At 42.0% G+C, this 13,844-nt stretch overlaps 1 protein-coding gene and 1 pseudogene across 18 annotated transcripts in view; one reads left to right on the top strand and one right to left on the bottom strand.

The window, feature by feature from the left end:
• The window catches only part of LOC100768856 (NXPE family member 4), a 231,962-nt gene that overhangs the window by 101,105 nt on the left and 117,013 nt on the right, over nucleotides 1–13,844 (bottom strand). The gene's annotated exons all lie outside the window — the stretch shown is intronic.
• On the top strand, nucleotides 9,867–10,608 carry LOC100765322 (annotated as a pseudogene).

Below are 13,844 nucleotides of genomic sequence, written 5' to 3'. Positions count from 1 at the left end.
TTTTCTCTTTGCCAATGTGTATCAGTTGCAGATAGTTTCTTGGCTAGGGATAGGAGCCTGTGTCCACTTCCCAATCTCAGTGCTGGGACCCTGTCTAGCTTGAACCTATGCAGTCTTATGTGTGCTGCCACACATAGTCTCTGTGAGTTCATATGTGCATCAGTCCTGTTGCATCCAGAGGACAGTGTTTCCTAGGGTTATCAATAACATCGCCTCTGACTCTTACCATCTTTCTGCCCCTTCTTCTGTGTAGACCCCTGAGGGGAGGGGCTTGATGGAAGCATTCCTTTTAGGACTGGATGCCGTTAAGTCTCTCAGTCTCTGCACATTATTTAGTTGTGGGTCTTTATGTTAATTCCCACCCACTGCAGGAAGTGGCTTCTCTGTGTATCTTAAGGACAGCAGCAAATGGTGAATATGGAGGCTCACGATGGTCAAGGTACTGAGAGTAAGTGACTAATAATTGTTTCCCTCTAACTGGGACACTAAAATCACCCCCACCAAAGCATTGGAAATGGTGTGGAAGAGGAGGTGAAAGGATGCAAGTGCTGAGTGGAAGAGAAGAAAGCTGTTTTGTCTGTGCCATGGCCGTGACACTCATGTACTCACAACAGATGTTGTTTCTTGTATAGGAGCTATAAGACAATAAACATTTGGTTACAGATCTGGAGGAGTTCATGAAGCCCTACCCCACCCAGGGAGCTAACAGCCAGCAAGGGCTGCTGTGGGAGAGGAAGTCACTGTCTTCAGTGATGTAGTTACTGGTGGGTACTAATGCTCCAGTGGATAGTTTCATAACCATGCCAATGGGAGTGGTCCTGGTTAAAACCAGTGGGTTCCAAAAGAAAAAGAAAGCAAGTGGTCATGAAAGTGGATGGGAAGTTGAGGGGAAGAAGGAAGGAATAACTGGAGGTGGAAACAGGATGAGTGGAGGTGGTAGAGGGATGAGTGTGACCAGAATGTACTCTATACACAAATAAAATTGTCTAAGAATAAATTAATTAAACAACAAAAAGAATTGGGGCTAGAGAGATGGACCAGTGGTTAAGAATGCTTACTGCTCTTCTAGAGGACCCAAGTTCAGTGTCCAGAACCAACATTGGGTTTCTCAAACACACACACACACACACACACACACACACACACACACACACACACTACAAAATACATCTTTTAAAAAAGAGTTATCAAATTGGGTTAGCAAGTGTAGAGCAGTTCTAGGAAATTACCTCACTGACGCATACAATCCATTGGGTTGTTTCTCTAGTATGCCCACATGTATTTGCATGTATGTACTACATATGTATGTATACACATAAATTTGTGCTAGAGGGAGAAACAGCTTATTCAACATGTATGACTTATTTAATGATCAGCGGGTACTTTTTGGCAATAAGTAAACATTTATTTTAAAGAATGATGTTGCCCCTTGTAAGATTTAAGAAGAAAACAACATATGTAATCTATTTTAATCCACTAAAAAGAAATTGTTTTTATTATCAGCATATTAAATATATAAAGAAATCATAGTAAAACATTGCTTTTGGCGTTCCTCATTTATGATGTTTTATGACAAAACTCTAAAACAAGGATGTATGTATTTATTTGGGGTAAAGCACCATTTTCTTTAAAAATATTTTAGCCAAAATTAAATAAATAGGGAAATTTAGCAAGATGGTAATTGTTATAATAAACATCTGGTTTTATTATGTCATACTACCTGTTGGTTGTATACATGCTTGAAAATGTTAGAAAATAAAAACTGGAAATTGCGTGAGGAAGTGAGATTCTTGTGGAATAAGAAATTGAGCAGCCAGGTAGTGGTGATGCACACCTTTAATCCTAGAACTTGGGAGGCAGAGGCAGGTGGATCTCTGTGAGTTTGAGGCCAGCCTGGTCTACAGAGTGAGTTCCAGGTCAGCCAGGGCTGTTACACAGAGAAATCCTGTTTTGAAAAATAAAACAAAACAAACCAAAAAAGGAAAAAAGAAAGAAAGGAAAGAAGGAAGGAAGGAAGGAAGGAAGGAAGGAAGGAAAAAAGAAAGAAAGAAAGAAAGAAAGAAAGAAAGAAAGAAAGAAAGTGGGCAAAGTCGCTTCCTACCATTGCTTCTTTCCTATAGGTCAGAAATGCACATGCACATACCCATAGGGGCTCTAGAGGAATCCCCAATGGAACTGTGATAGATAGCAGAGGGAGATAGTTAGCAGTGTTAAAGCTTCATGAATTCATGACTAGAAAAAAGTCACAAATTATTTCTATTTTAAAATAAAATAAATTATATACCCACAAAAGTAAGTTCCAACACAGTAGAATGGTACTACTGTTCAGGGTATACTTTGTCCTGTCTCCTCCTTCTAAAGAGTTAATCATTCCTGTTTTATTTTTATTTTTGATGTTTTTGAGCCAGGACCTTACTGTGGAGTCCCAGATGGCCTTGAACTCACTCACTAGCCCACGCTGGCTTTGAGCTTTCTCTGATTTCCTAGGTGACAGGTATCGGCTACCACTCCAGACTTTGTCTCTAATTTAGTCCATTATAAATTCAAGCCCATGTCTCAATCTACTTACTGATTAAACTGACACTGAAGGAAGCCACTGAGTGGCTGTTGGAAAAGATGAGGTGTCTCCATCATATAATTTTCCATTATGGTGAAGTTTACCATTATATTATTATGTTTGGTGCCTCTGTTATCTTTATGATCCTTAGATGGTATGGTGGCTTGACAGACAATGGCCCCCAAAGGGAGTAGTACTATTAGGAGGTGTGGCCTTGTTGGAGTAGGTGTGTTCTTGTTGGAGGAAGTGTTTCACTGTGGAGGTGGACTTTGAGGTCTCATATATGTTCAAGACACTGCCCAGTGTCTGAGACCACTTCCTGTTGCCTACAAGTCAACATGTAGGACATTTGGCTGCTTCTCCAGCACCATGTCTGCCTGTATGACACATCATTTGTAAGAGTCAGTTCTCCTTCCATCATGCAGGCCCTGGATGGAACATGGGTTCTTAGGTTTGGTGGCAAGCACCTGTGCTCACTGAGCCATGCCCCTGGCCCATGTTATCTGTATCTGTTTCCAAACATTACATTGTCAGATTCCCATTACTTTTTCACCACCTTTTGCCCCCTCCACTTGAGCAACCCTTTGCCATATATAGAGAGAGGCCCAGCTCTCATTGGACCATATCAAATGAAGACATGTTTTGTTTTCCTTTTCCTCTCATTGCCATATTTTAAGCAAATGTGAGTGTGTTAGTCAGAAACCTTCCATCTAACATTGCACCTGATCTTAAGTAAAAGTTGTTCGTGATTGTCCCCAGTGGGTTCCTGTGAGTGCAGCTGTCTGCCATATGTCCTGCTGTCTCTCCCACCCTTGCCTTTTGGTTAATGGTTACTGACAAGTGATGGTTGCTGAGCAGTTTGGAGGAGCACTGCTGTGGCTTTCATAGCTTTATAGTATCGTTTGAGTAATATTGTCTTCTGAAAGTCTTCCTTCCTGGTGCTCTCAAAGCTATTGGCCCTCAGGGTTACATGACAGTGCAAGTATAATGTTTCTACAGTTCTCTGCTGTTTTATTGTATTTTAATAAGAGTAGCACACCTCTTGAACCCATGATTCACAGAAGGACACCATATGCACTAACTATATTTGAGATCCAGCTCAGACAACTAGATTTCCTTATTGCAGTCAATGTAGTCATGCCGTCATAGAATTTGGAGTTAGAATGGAAGGCAAAACATTTATTTTAACTTTGTAATATGGCACTATGTTTCTTGGTATCCATGATTTTCAAACTTTAGCCTGCTTTATAATCATATAGAATTCTTTCCAACAAACGTGTCACAGTGTGTCACCGCAGCATCCATTTTTAGACCCAACATAAAATGTTGAAAACCTCAATCATACTCCATCACCTTCAGCAGGGTTATGATTTCCCTATTTGTTTCTTATCTCACTAACCCCAAACCAAGCACACCACACAGCTGTTGACCATTATGAAACAAAGCTCAACATCATGGTCATGTTAGTAGGTTCTCCGATCACAAATGTTTTATTTAAAGCAACAAACTCACACCCTTATCAGGAGACCCAAAGGGTAACATGTATGGACCTTAAAGCCATAGTCCTAGATGTTCTCCCTCCCCCTGTCATTTTCCACTGTCTGGTGGAACTTCTTGTTGCCTCTAGGCTTTCTGACAGTCTCCTACCAGCACCTGGTTCCTCTCTGTGACCTGTGAGTAAGCCAGTTGCATGAATTCTTCATCTAACTCCTCCTTAGGCCTCACCTGATAGTCACAGGCACCTCTCCCTGCCCCAGGAGGCTCTCCAAATGAGTCCATATCTTGACTTATGGTCACTCTGGATAGAGAGACCTCAAGATCAGATTAGAAAGAAACTAACCATGAAAATTACAACCAAATGTTTCCTGCAAGGCAGGTCCACTGACAGCAAATCCCTAGCTGCTTTTATCTGAAAATGCTTTACCTCCATTGACAGGCATTTTAGCTGCGTACAGAACAGATACCTTTTTGGAAGAAATAGATTTTTTTAAAAAAAGAACATTTTGAGATAATGCTTGCTATTCTACTTTCCAGTTTCCATATTTAAAGAAGTCAGTTGGCATTAGAATCAATGCTCACTTGCTACATCCTTTATCTGTCTTCTCTGACTGCTTCCAGTACCTTCTCATTTTCAGGAGGTACTATCCTGTACGTGAGAAATTTACTTGAAATGTATCCTCCCCGAGTCTCTATAAAAGCTCCAAACTCTATACGTGTAGAAGTTTCTCTGTGTCTAGGATATTTATGTTATTTATTTATTTTTAACCATCTGTGTGCATGCATGTCTCTGTGGGGGTTGGGTGTGAGCATAGGGTGCCCATGGAAGCCAGAGGGAGTGTCAGGTCCTCTGGAGCTGGAGTTGCAGGCAGTTGTGAGTTGTCTGATGTGGGCGTTAGGAATTAAAGTGCAGTTCTCTGCAAGAACACTACATGCTCCTAACCACTGAGCCATCTCAATAAACGGTGTTTTTGATTATTTTTCCCCTTTATTCTCTCTATTCCTCTTCTGGAGCACTTCTTACTAGTTTTATTAATGTCTATCAGTTTATCTTTAGTTCAAAAAAATCTCCATTATCTTCATTCCATCATTGCATTCAAGGCCCACTGAACAGGAGGGGAATTACACCTGGTATTAGAAGCCTAGCCTGCTGTCTGGGGCTATTAAGGTGGTGGATCTTAGAAGAGAACCTCTAATGTCACTTTGCTGGGCCAGCACACTACCCTACTAAATCCCGACTCTCATCCTTATACCCACAGGCAACTGTGACTATCTCATCCAAAAACCTTCTCTTTGCAATTAATGGAGAACTTTGAGGAAAATCACAACTGGACACAATACAGAGATCAACAGATCATATGGAGCCCAACCCTAGCAGAGACGTCTACATCACAGCTCCTGAATATGGCTCAGGGAACATCGAGAAAAAGGAAGCAGAAAGATTGTAAGGACCAGAGGACCAGGAAGCTTGCTGTCAAATGGTCTCTCCTAGAAATATCTGTATAAACGAGAGCAGAAGAATGGGAATATCAACAGACAGACTGATGTGGAAGGGGAAGTCTCATAGGGTCTCCCTCCTGGAAAAAGAACTAGAGGCAATTGATGACTGCAGAGAGAGAGAGAGAGAGAGAGAGAGAGAGAGAGAGAGAGAGAGAGAGAGAGAGATTAGCTTCTCCCAGGGGTGAGCCCCCTGACTGGTAATCCAATGTGGAGTAGTCAGTCCTGAACCACACACACACACACACACACCAAAAACAGAACTAGCAAGTTGTATTTGTATACTGTGTACCTCTCTTTGCTTCATCACTCTCCACATCTGTTTTTTTTTGAGAAAAGGTGTCAAATATATGCAAAAATAATAATCAAAGAAAAAGAGGCTATATATTTGAGAATGGAGGGTTCATTGTATAGAGTGAAGAGAAGGAACGTGGTAGGCTCTGGAGGGAGGAGAGGGAAAGGGAGATATTATGTAATTATACTTTAATTAGAATGTATTAAAATTACTGTTACCTTTATAATAAAACTGTTGTATCACACAAAGAACAAAACATTTAGTGTGGTGTGTGTGTGTGTGTGTGTGTGTGTGTGTGTGTGTGTGTGTGTGTGTGTTTACCACGCACAAGCCATGGCAATGGTATAGAACTTAGAGGACAACTTGTAGGAATCAGTTCTCCTCTTCCACCATGTAGGCTGTAGGGCTTGAACTCAGGTGATCTGGCTTGGTGGCAAACACCTTTAACTGCTGCGTAATCTCAATGGCACCTGTGTCCAGTAGCTTTTTTTTTTTTTTTTTTTTTTAAGAAACTAATCTCTAAATTTTCTATTTGAAACACAGTTTCTATTTCTGTGCTGGTATTTTCTTTCTTTCTTTCTTTCTTTCTTTCTTTCTTTCTTTCTTTCTTTCTTTTTTCAGAAAGGGTTTCTCTGTGTAGCTTTGTAGACCAGGCTGGCCTTGAACTCACAGAGATCCGCCTGCCCCTGCCTCCCGAGTGCTGGGATTAAAGGCGTGTGCCACCACAGCGAGGCTGATATTTTCTATTTTATATGCTATAAGCATAGTTTTTCTTCATGTAATCCAGAATAATTTGAAGTCTACTCATTGCGATATCTGAGTCACTCTGTCTCCACTGAACTTTGTTTCCTTGGGACTGAATCACTCTTTCCTGTTTCTAAAAACAAAAATGGAAACAAAAACAAGCAATCCCATTAAGAAATTCCAAGAGCTATGGATAGATATGGGTGAAGTGCATATATGCAGCTAGTAGAAAAGCACATGGATTGATGCTCAATTAGCCAATGGGGAAGTGGAAATTAAAACAGGTGTGACACATCGCTGCATGCTGACAAGAATAGCTGAAACCGAGTAAGAGGAAGAATGGGAGGAAGGGGAGGGAGGAGAGAGATGGCTTCTGGAGAGGATTGCTTTATATACTGCTAATGGAAACTGGAAAATAGTTTGGTGGTTTACTGATGTGGGATGTCCTTCTGTATGCTGTGAATATGTGTTGCTTTTATTGGTTGATGAATAAAGCTCTTTCAGCCAATGGCCAGACAAAATATAGCTAGGCAGGAAATCCAAACACAAATACAGAGAGAGGGGAGGTGGAGTCGGGGAGGTGCCATGCAGTCACCAGGGAAGCAAGATATAAGGTAACTCTATGTATGAAAGTTCATATCAGCTTTATTGTTAATAACCCCCAATTGGAAGAATTCTAGATGTTCTTCAGTGAGTGAAGGGATAAACACACTGCTGTACATACATACCAGAGGTTACATACAACTCAGTAATGAAAACAGACAAGCGATCACTACACAGAAACTTGGGGAACTCTCCAGAGAATCACACAAATAGGAAAAAAAACAAACCCAATTTAAAAATTTACACATAGTTTTATTTATGCAATACTCCTGAGATGGCAAAAGTATTAAGATGGAGAACAGACAAGAGATTGCTTTAGTAGATGTGCAAACAATCACACATAAAATTATATGAAACTGAGAACATACATGTGTGCACACATAAACATGTTCAAGTAAAATTGGACAAATATGGAGTTAAGATCAGTACATTGTCTCACTGTCAGGATCCTGTGAGTAAAATACACCATCACAACTAGATAAAGGATACATGGAGTTTCATTGTATTATTTGTCCCAACACCATGTGAAAAGATAGATGAGTCTATGCCAGACACATCAAAATGTGGTCACTTCATTCTCTGAAACACTTGTTAACTGACTGAGTCTCCTAGACTGATACATCAATGTTTATCCTGTTATTATTTTTCAGAGTTCCTCTTTCATGCAAACTTTATTTAGATACAATTTACATACAGGTAATAACTTTGAAATTATATAATTAAATGCACGTTGACAAATGCATTACCAATAATCTCCATGTGAGGCACCTCCCATAATCAGTATTTCCTCATTCCACTGGCTTCAGTTGCTGGCCTTGCAATAAAAATAAGCTTTGTACCATTTTGCAAAAGGTGAGTCCATCTTTGAAGGGCACCATGTGGTCCTTCGCTGCCAGCCTCTTCTCCTGCCCAATCCTCCTCCTCCTTTCTTACAGGTGCCAGTTCCAGGAGAAGCTCCCAAACCTCTATTTGCAAACCTTACATCTGAATGTGCTACCTTGGAAACCTAATCCACAACACTGATGTGCTGTAGTTTTATTTTCAAACATAAGTTTCATGGCTTGGATATTAAATATCTCCCAAAGGTCCCTGTGCTGAAGGCTTAGTGGACCGAGGTTAGGTTACTGGGTGTGTGCTCTTGGAGGAGTCCTGTGGATTATGCTCATTGCTAGTAAAAAAGCCAATTGGTTGATAGCAGGGCAAAAAAGAGATTGGACAAGATAGCCTGACACATAGAGAATGATGGGAGGAGGAAGGGCAGAGGATGCCAGTCAGCTGCCAAGCAAACAAGACATGGAAAAAAATGAGGTAACAAGTCATGAGCCATGTGGCAAAGCATAAATAGAAATATGGGTTAATTTAAATGTAAGAGCTAACTAGTCCTCCTCCCACCTCCTCTAGCAGGAAGGTTGAGTCAGGGGAAGAATAGAGGAGATGAAGATACCATAATACAGGGAGACATTATAGGTTTAAAGAGAAATCAGACACTAGGGAAATGTCTGGAGATCTACAAAGATGACACCAAATAACAATCTAAGCAACAGAGGAGAGGCTACCTTAAATGCCCTCCCCTGATAATGAGATTGATGACTAACTTATATGCTATCCTATAGCCTTCATCCAGCAGCTGATGGGAACAGAAGCAGACACCCACAGCTAAACACTGAACTGAACTGGAATCCAGTTGCAGAGAAGGAGGACCGATGAGCAAAGAGGTACAGACCAGGCTGGTGAAACCCACAGAAACAGCTGACCTGAACATCGGGGAGCTCTTGGTACCCAGACTGATAGCTGGGAAACCAGCATGGAACTGATCCAGACCCAATGAATGTGGGTGTCAGTGAGGAGACCTCGGAAATCCATGGGCCCTCTTGTAGTAGATCATTACTTATCTCTAGCATAGGTATGGACTTTGGGAGCCCATTCCACATAGAGGGCTACTCCCTGAGCCAAGACATAAGGGGGTGGGCCTAGGCCCTATACCAAAGGATATGACAGACTCTGAAGACCACCCTATGGAAAGCTTCACCCTCCCTCGGTAGCAGAAAGGGTATGGGATAGGTAGGGTTTTAGTTGGGGGATGACAGGGAAAGAGGAGAGGGAGAGGGAATGGGGATTGACATGTAAAACAATCTTGTTTCTAATTCAAATAAAAACAATGGGAAAAAAAGAGTTAACTAGTATCCAACCTGAGCTCTCTGCCAAACATTTATAATTACTTTAAGCCTCAGTGTATTTATTTGAGAGCAGCTGTGGGATAGGAAAATTTCTGTCTACAGAGGAAGTGTAGGAGGTATAAGAATGTTGCCCTCCCCGCCTCTGCCAGCTTCCATGCAGTCAGCAGCTTTTCCCAGCACACACTTCCAATCATACTGTACTTCACTCCAAGCCTGGCCCAATGGATCAACCAACAACGGGGCAAACACTCGAAAACTGTGAGCCAAAACATGTCTTTCCTCCTCAAAAGCTGCTAACCGCAAGTCTTTTGTCACAGCAAACAGAAAGCTGACTAACTCCCAGGGCGTTCATTTTGATTCATCCCAATCTTTTATCCCATCCAGGATTTGTTGTACAGGCTCAATCTGAATAGTTGTCATTCTCCTATCACGCAAATATTCTCTTAAAAATCTAAGAGGATTTCTTTTTATTGGGGAAAACACCAAGTGACGGATGATGCTGGTGCAGCAGGAGGGACCAGAAGACCCAGGGGGCCAAGGTTAGAAGGCTGGGGCAGCTTCTGAGGGGGATTCCACAGTGGTCTTAGGGGCTGTGGTCATGATCAAGGCTGTTGGTGGTCAAAGCTTCGGGGCTTGTAAAGCTTGTAAAGCTGAGGATCAAGTCCTTGGAGGAAATCTACCTGTTCTCTCTTTCCATCAAGGAATCTGAGATTATTGACTTTTTCCTGGGTGCATCCCTAAAGGATAAGGTTCTAACGATCATGCCAGTGCAGAAACAGACTCAGGCTGGCCAGCAGACCAGCTTCAAGGCTTCTGTTGCTACTGGAATCTACAATGGTCATGTTGGTCTTGGTGTTAAGTGCTCCAAGAAGGTAGCCACTGCCATCGAGGGGTCATCATCTTGGCCAAGCTTTCCATTGTCCTGAGGGAACAAGATTGGCAAGCCCCACACTGGTATGCAAAGTGATAAGCTGTTTGGCTCAGTGTGTCTCATCCCTGCCCCCAGAGGCACTGGCGTCGTCTCTGCTCCTGTGCCCAAGAAGCTGCTGCTGGAGGCCAGTATTGATGACTGCTGCACATCAGCCAGGGACTGCACTGCCGCCCTGGGCAACTTTACCAAGGCCACCTTTGATGTCTTCTCTAAGACCCACAGCTACTGGACACCCCCCCACCACCACCTCTGGAAAGAGACTGTGTTCACCAGGTCTCCTCATCAGGAATTCACGGACCATCTGTGAAAACCTGCACCAGAGTCTCTGCACAGGACCCAGGCTCCAGCTGTGGCCACCACATAAGGGTTTTCATACAAGAAAAGTGAATTGAGTCTGTTAAAAACAACAACAAAACTAAAAGTAACTTTTATGATTCTCCTATTGGATAGATTTCTAAGTAGCTAGATCAATGTCCCTTTTTTTCTTTCTTACACTTAAAGCAGTTCTTAGCTTGCTACTTTGATTTAATTCATTGACCATGAAGTCTGTCACATAGACCTTAATATCCAGAATTGCCCACATACTTTATTCATTTCTTATCTGACCAGTATTTCTCTGCTTTTTCTTTTAATTCTTTTTTTCCATTCATTTATTTAGCTCATAAATAAAGGCATGCACAATTATGATACACAATACAGTATGTTCACAATGGCATGGCTAAATCAAACCAATTAACATGTTATATCACACATATTCATCATTCTTTTCATTCTTTTCTAAGTAATCTGTTGAGTTCATCATTACCTTTTTTTTTTTTTGTAATGAATTTCCGTAGTGTCAGGTGTTTCTTGATCATGTATTCACTTTCATGTAAGAATGTTTCTATCCTATTTTCCTATTTTCCTATTATCCTATTTTCATTTTCCTAGTCTATTTTTTATAAATGCTCATAAAGAGATAAGGAGCAGGCCAACCTTGCCTCAAGTGATTGTAGAAACTGAAAACCCAGTTATACTTCAACAAGGTAATTGACATTTTAGGGGGCATGGGTTTTATAATTGAACAATACACCATCCTTCCCTTCTTGCTCTGGTAATATCATTTGTTGGTTATGGCACAGAGAGCCAGAGGCTTTGCCAGCACTAGGTGTGGAGTTAATGACTCACTTTCCCATGCATTGTTTACCTATTAAATATAGGATTAAGGTCTCTTTATTCCAGAAGACACCAAGGTAAAATGCAGGCCAGAGCTAGGTTATAGAACCCAGCCAGCGCGGCCCCAGAACAAAAGGGGCCAGGGTCCCCACGTGCAGCCCCTTAAGAAGCTCTCTTACGTCACCCCGGCTTTCCTTCACCACGCCCTTATGGGCGAGTCCCGGGTCCACCTGGTACCTGTCCCAGGACTATTGGGCGGGGCTAGGGTGTCTCCCTACAATTAAAAGCTAGGGTGTCTCCCTACAATTAAAAATTCCAGTTTTTACACTGTTCACCTTTAAAGATACAGCTACTAAAAGTTCACAACCTCTAATTTGCTTAGAGAGTTGGTTATAGCGGTCCTGTGTTTTTGTATCCTTATGATCTGGCTGATTCAGTAAGTTTGGTGGCTTCTCTGGCAAATAAACACCTGTCCTTACCAGCATGCTGCTAGCAGCCCCTAGCAGTCCTCTTCTTATGCTTAGAGACCTTTGCTTAGTATTTCTGAATGCGGGGTAAGGATTTTTTTCAGCTTGTTCAAAATAATCTTTTGTGAAAACGCTTCAAATCTGATCTGTATTTTCCCCCATTTTTTAAAATTTAAATGACAAACAAGATTGTTTTACATGTCAATCCCAGTTCCTCTCCCTCCTCTCTTCCTCTGCCCCCCCACTAACACCCTACCTATCTCATACCCTTTCTGCTACCCAGGGAGGGTGAGGCCTTCCATGGGGGATCTTTCAGAGTCTGTCATATCCTTTGGGATAGGGCCTAGGCCCTCCCCTGTGTGTCTAGGCTGAGGGATTATCCCTCCATGTGGAATGGGCTTCCAAAGCCCATACCTATGCTAGAGATAAGTACTGATATATTACCAGAGGCCCCATAGATTGCAGAGGCCTCCTCACTGACACCCAAGTTCATGGAGTCTGGATCAGTCCCATGCTGGTTTCCCAGCTATCAGTCTGGGGTCCATGAGCTCCCCGATGTTCAGGTCAGCTGTTTCTGTGGGTTTCACCAGCCTGATCTGGACCCCTTTGCTCATCACTCATCCCTCTCAGCACCTGAATTCCGGTTCAGTTCTGTGGGTGTCTGCTTCTACTTCTATCAGTTGCTGGATGACGGCTAAAGGATGGGATATAAGTTAGTCATCAATCTCATTATCAGGGAGGGCATTTAAGGTAGCCTCTCCTCTGTTGCTTAGATTGTTAGTTGGTGTCATCCTTGTAGATCTCTGGACATTTTCCTAGTGCCTGATTTCTTTTTAAACCTATAATGGCTCCCTCTATTATGGTATTTCTTATTTTGCTCTCCTCTATTATTCCCCCATCTCAACCTTCCTGCTCCCTCATGTCTTCTTCTCCCCTCCTCTTCTCCTCTTCTCTTTCTCCTAGCTCCCTTTCCCCTCCCTCATGCTCCCAATTTGCTTAGGAGATCTTGTCCCTTTCCCCTTCTCCGGGGGACCATGTATGTCTCTCTCAGGGTCTTCCCTGAACGTGCCCAATCTCATCTGATCTTGGAAGCTTAAGTAGGGTTGGGCCTGGTTAGTACTTGGATGGGAGACTGATCTGTATTTCTAAGAGCAAAAAGAATTATCTTCTTATTCTCTATTGTTTGGGTTCTTCTCAAATCCACACCTTAGTAGTAGTTTTCGTCTTCCAATGTTTCTTACAGAAGAATTTCTGATCTCTTATCAATGAATTGTTTGTTCTCTCACATAAGTCAACTTCACATATCCCATACCTATTCAGTAGCTATGTGGCTGTGGGCAGATCACGTCATCTCTCTGAGCATAGGTTCCTTGGTGGCAAAGTATTGAGGTTCAGGTTGTATCCATTTCCTAGCAGTAACACAGTACTGTGATGAGGTGATTGTACATGCCTTGGATTGATACTCCAGAATCAGGATCAGTACATACTAAGAATGTCAGTAATTATAGTGATTATCATCATCATCATCATCATCATCATCATCATCATCACATAACCACTGTCATCATTTTGATTATACCATCACCATCATCATTAACTTTTTCATTATCATCATCACCACCACTATCACCCTTATTATTGTCCTCACAATTGTCATCATCCTCATTGTCATCACCATTCTTATGTGCAATGGCAAATATTTTGCCCGACATAATGGAAAAACAAGTAGCAGGCATTGATGGGGAGAACTTCTAATAGAGGAAGTTAGGCAGAGCACTCTTTCCAAAGTCTTTCTTAAAAGCAACGTTTCTATCTACTGAAACTTTAGCTGAGCATTCCTACACTGGCACCATTGTTCAATTTGTGATGCTGCTGGACAGAAGGCTTCTAAAACCTGCTTACTGAATCCTTTCTCTGGAAG

Source organism: Cricetulus griseus, chromosome 4 (genome assembly GCF_003668045.3).
Source record: "Cricetulus griseus strain 17A/GY chromosome 4, alternate assembly CriGri-PICRH-1.0, whole genome shotgun sequence".
NCBI lineage: Eukaryota > Metazoa > Chordata > Mammalia > Rodentia > Cricetidae > Cricetulus > Cricetulus griseus.
This window is presented reverse-complemented; position numbering and strand designations above follow the sequence as displayed.